Source organism: Nomascus leucogenys, chromosome 25 (genome assembly GCF_006542625.1).
Source record: "Nomascus leucogenys isolate Asia chromosome 25, Asia_NLE_v1, whole genome shotgun sequence".
In the NCBI taxonomy this organism is placed as follows: domain Eukaryota; kingdom Metazoa; phylum Chordata; class Mammalia; order Primates; family Hylobatidae; genus Nomascus; species Nomascus leucogenys.
In genome coordinates, this window is record NC_044405.1 from 20,016,231 (window position 1) to 20,021,885 (window position 5,655).

Consider the following 5,655-nt stretch of genomic DNA (forward strand, 5'->3'; position numbering starts at 1 on the left):
CTGCCCTGCCAATTCTTGCTTTGAAAGTAGTTTTTCCTCTGAGTCACTTCCATGGAAAGTGTTCATGATTCAGGTCCGTGTAAAGTGGTTAGTGCAAGTGCCTCAGATGCTGGCAGTGACAATGCATCCTGGGAGGTCTACACTGGTAAAATCGTCACCTAACAGGAGGATGGGTTGTCTGTAGAAGTCTCTAAGATGGGTCGGTTCCTTTGAGGCTGGAAATTTAAAAAAAAATAAAATAAAATAAAAAATTTTCCTGTATTAGGTGACTTGTCCCAGAGGCAGCAACAGGCACAGCCCAGACCCAGGAAAAGTCCTAATAATGTTATGTGCTCTGAAGACTCTCCCAGCACTCCCTCAACATAGAAAAAAAAATTTCCTTTGTTTTATAGAATGAGTTTATAGGTTCCTCTTCCCTGTAACTAGTGACTTCAAGTATTCTCTTTTCTCTAAGAAGTACAACAAAGGTCATAAGAAGCCTGAGTAGGCCTGAACTACAGCTGCCTGGGCACCATAGTAAAGGTTATAGGATAAGCACGTGCCCAGGCAAAACTAGATAACGGACATCTGGGTTGCTTGGCAACGGTCATGTGCAATCCTGTCTTTGTCCTGCCTCAGTATCCCTGCTTTCACGCCACTGTAAGCTTACCTCAAGCTAGCCCACCCCCTTTTGTAAAGTGTGTATAAAAGTCAGGTGCTGTCTTTGTTTTGGGCCCAGTCTTTTGGACGTTGAGTCAGCTGGGCCTGAGTATACTCAATAAAAATTCTCCTGTTTCAACCTGAGGTCTCGCTCGTCCTCCTGAATCCTGCACCACCTTCTCCAGATTAATGTAAGCTTGGGTCTTAGGAAGTCTCAGGGGACCTACTGAATTTAGGAGAAATCTGTGGCTTAGGCAATATTTAGAACAGCTGAGGCCGGGCACGGCGGCTCACGCCTGTAATCCCAGCACTTTGGGAGGCCGAGGCGGGCGGATCACGAGGTCAGGAGATCGAGACCATCCTGGCTAACACGGTGAAACCCCGTCTCTACTAAAAAATACAAAAAATTAGCCAGGTGAGGTGGCGGGCACCTGTAGTCCCAGCTATGCGGGAGGCTGAGGCAGGAGAATGGCGTGAACCCCGGGGGGCGGAGCCTGCAGTGAGCCAAGATCGCGCCACTGCACTCCAGCCTGGGTGAAAGAGCGAAACTCTGTCTCAAAAAAAAAAAAAAAGAACAGCTGAACAAAGATCATGGGAACAGCATGGAGTCTAGAATTTTTTAAAATGTGAGAAGGTCAGAAAGTGTTGGACACAGCATCTCAGCACCCAGGGCCATTGAGGCTGGCACTGTGTTTTCTGACTTCTCTCATAATTGATGATAAATGCCTCTTTGTACCCCCAGTCCATGTTTTCCAAGAAACTCACTGATTATGAATTAACTTCCCAGATACCTGGGTGGCAGAAAAGCAGTGCCTTGGGCGGTAGCCTAGAGTGCCCTGGGATCTGTTACAAAAGTCCATTGCTCAGATCATTAGTAGAGAGGAAAAGGCACCTTGAAGGGCTTGCGAGCACGTGCAGGGCTCACAGCAAAGCATGGTCCCCACCCACAAGGCAAGGCTTCAGGATGTGAACCCAGACTCATCAGTCACCCACCTGCTGCTCAGTCATGTGTGATGCCTTTGGGGCAGGCTTCCTTCCCTTAATTTGCAGATTCAAGTCCCCACCTGCCTTTGATCATGTTGCGATTCCTCACAACGTCCAAAGGTCTCAAATCTTTAGCTTGAATGGGCTCACTTCAAAGACCTACAGAACTGAGCTTCGTATTAAAGCCACCGAATCAAAAGTTTTTGTATCTCAGTTGCAAGACCTGTGAAGCAGAGGTGGTCACTAGAGCCACAGCATGCTGGTGGAACACCAGCCCTGGGACTCTCTCTGTTCTCTCTCCCTCACTTCTCACTTTCTTTAGCCGTGGCTGGCTGGCAGTGCATGCGACTTCTGGTCCCTAGGGAACCAAGAAGGAGTGCTCAAACCTACAGCCTCCTGGGTTGTTTCCCAGCTAGGAGAGAGCACCAGCAGCAAGTCCTGCCTGGCTCTGGGTGCTGGGTGCCGCCATCACATGTGCCATGGGTGATGGGTGTGGTTGGCTGTGAATGGAAATGCACGTGGTGGAATGATCCCAAGACTCAGCCCTATAGCAGAGACCAGTCTGCACACCTCCTGGCCATGGTGTGGCTGAAGGATAGGGAGACAACCACAGTGACCACAGGAATGACTATTACGCCTGGGAATTTATGCAGATATCAGTGAGAGCGTTGGACGTCTCTCTAGATGCACGTTAGAGGGTTCAGGCCTATCTTAGTTTATTTTTGAGACTGGGTCCAGTTATGTTGCCCAGGCTGGTCTTGAACTTTTGGGCTCAAGAGATCCTCAGCCTCCTGAGCTGGGATTACATGTGTGCACCACCGCATCTGGCTGGGTTTTTTGTTACAAAAATTGTAACAAAAGAATTGTACCTATGTTCATTTATTTTACCTTCCAAGTCCTTTTCCCATTACCATTTATGATCTTGTAAAATGCCCCCTAGTGAACAAGCCTGGCTGCTAATTTACACCCTTTCCTCTGAAGAGCCCCCCTGTGGTAGAAGAGTATTAATGACACTTGCAAGGAAGCATGACGTTGCCATGATATGCATAGCTGGATGTTGCCTTTGGCGGTCAGAACCTAGAGATGATGCTCAGAGTAGACTGCCACTGAGGGACTCAGGGATCCACGAACAGCCTAGGAAAGAAGAAGCCATCAGGAAACTCTAGAATTCTGCTCAGAGAGACCATCCCTGCTGTTTTTCTCTGGACTCGTTAGAGACCAGAGCTACGGAGGTCTCTCATCCCCCTGCGTGTCTCAGCACAACGTGCGCTTGTGTGCGTACCCCATCTCACCCCTTTTTTACTCTTCTCTCTCTCTTCCTTTTTTCACTTGAAACTGTCCCATGGAAACCATTCCATAGTAATATAGGGAACAATATCTCCATTGCGTGCATACGCCCTAATTTACTCAACCAGTTTCTAACCTAACCAGTTCCCTACTGATGGACATTTGGTTTGTTTCCTGCCTTTTGCTAATAAAAACAGCATTTCAGTGAATAGCTTGTGCATATACCTCCTTTGCATTTTTTGCCAGTGTAGTTTAGAGAAAGGTTCCTAGGAGTGGGATTGCTGGGTCAAAGAGCAAATGCTTACACAATTTTGCTGGATAACGTCAAGCCCCCCTGTATAGTATGATACCACCCAATTCATGGTTTTCATTATATGTTTCTTTCTCTTATGCTGTTAAACCAGAAACTTTATGCTTAACTTATTGGCACAATATTCCATTAAGAGAAAAATTATATGGACAGACTAAGATTTTAGTTCCCATTACAGGTTTTATTCAATGTGTCTGTGAAATGAAGTTTTTATGAGTTTATGAAAACAAGCCACTTTAGCTACTAAGTTACCTCTTACAAAGGGGCCCTAATGCCATAATTCCAGTGTTCGCAGCTGGCTATTTCAGCATCGTTAAAACTATTGCACTTTGAAATTATTTCAATGAAAAACTTTGTGCTGTCCCCAGGGGGAAGAATCCTGGTACTGAAGTGTCCTCTGATGGCATTGCATGTTCCTCAAATCCTAGAGAAAAGGAAAACTCCCTCCTGGACAGGGCATTGAATTTCCCCCAGCATAAAGTCCTCGTTTTGCTAATGAATCCCACTTTGCTCCCAAATCTAGGACTCAGGGTTCTGTTTGCCTTACATCACCTCCAAAGGAAGCCGGCCGGCACCAAGGGCCAGCCCCTGGAAACTTGGGAACTGTTTGATTCCGCTTATCTGAGCACCGAAGCAGCATGCCAGCCTGCCTGATACAGTCAGGTGTGTCATGAATTCCAAGGCTGACCCACCAAATCAGGGAGCTTGGGTCCCATGATCTAGGGCTTTTGCCAGCAAGTCAAGGCCTTAAATTCCTGGAGGCTGATCGCCTGCCAAAAACCCCTTCACAGGTGAATGCGTCCTGAAAAGGGGGCTTATATACCTTGGATATATGATCTGTCCTCCTAACAAGCCACAGCAGCACTTAGAAAGGCTTGTGAAGGGGATGATGCCACTGGAAGAAAACAGGAACTTGGACCTCGCAGAACCTATGGATACCAAGAAGGGATCAGGTGACTGATTTTTTCAAAAGCTTCCTGGTGGAATAAATGCATTTCACAGGTAAGCCCTAGAACAAAACAAGGCTCACTGAATCGAGTTCATTGTTGGCTTCAGTAAAGTCTAAAGGGAAGGCTGGGCCTTTTTAAAGAAATGGGGTCTACATCAGCTGTGTAAATTTTACAAGAAGCATGTGAAACATGCATGAAGTACAGTGTAGGAGGTATATGAATCAGCCAGAATGGAGTTTTAATAAAGATGCTGCAGATTCATTAAGAAGAGAGGTCATTAGAAAAACCCAGAGTTGGCTGCGCGGTGGCTCATGCCCGTAATCCCAGCACTTTGGGAGGCTGAGGGGGGCAGATCATGAGGTCAGGAGATCAAGACCATTCTGGCCAACATGGTGAAACTCTGTCTCTACTAAAAATACAAAAATTAGTTGGGTGTGGTGGCGCACACCTGCAATCCCAGCTACCCGGGAGGCTGAAGCAGGAGAATCATTTGAACCCAGAAGGCAGAGGTTGCAGTGAGCCAAGATGGCATCACTGCACTTCATCCTGATGACAGAGAGACTCTGTCTCAAAAAAAAAAAAAAAGAAAAAAAAAACCCAGAGTTTACAAATAAAGGCCAGAAGGGATTGACGTTTGGGAATCTGAATTGCTAATCTCCTTAAAAAAACATTTTTTCTTTCTTTATTATTACTACTATTTTAAGACAGACTCTCTCACTCTGTCACCCAGGCTGGAGTTCAGTGGTGTGATCTCAACTCACTGCAAACTCCACCTCCTGGGTTCAAGTGATTCTCCTGCCTCAGTCTCCTGAGTAGCTGGGATTACAGGCGAGTGCCACCATGCCTCACTAATTTTTGTATTTTTAGTAGAGACAGGGTTTCGCCATGTTGGCCAGGCTGGTCTTGAACTCCTGACCTCAGGTGATCCGCCTGTCTTGGCCTCCCAAAGTGCAAGGATTACAGGTGTGAGCCACTTCGCCCGGCTAAAAATAATATTATTTTTGCATTGGTAATCAGTGCACAGGAATCAAAAGTCAAAAACACTCTACAAAGGTATTCACAGAGTTGAATCATTCCCACCCTCACACTTTCCCCTACATAACCATTTAGATCAATTTCTTGTTTACTCTTTCAGTGTTTCTTTAAGTAAATATAAGCAGTTCTTTTCTGTTATTTTCCCAGCATTGAGCCGCCAACCAGCCCCGGCCAGTGGTCCCTGTAGCCTTTCTGGGAATGTGGGAAAGGAAAGAAGAGAATGCCTTGAGCAACACTGGCTGGTTGCGTGGTACCAGTAGTACTCCCCCACATGCTGTGCCAACCAAAAATGTCTCCAGACATTGGCACATTGCCCCTGGTTGAGAATTGCTGGTGGAAAAAAATCACAGCCCCGCAGTTGGTCAGGCCCTTTTCAGACAACAGCCCCCACTCCATTACTCTTTGATGTTGAGCTCAGCACAATTTTCAGGTCCTGGACTCCCAAGGTTG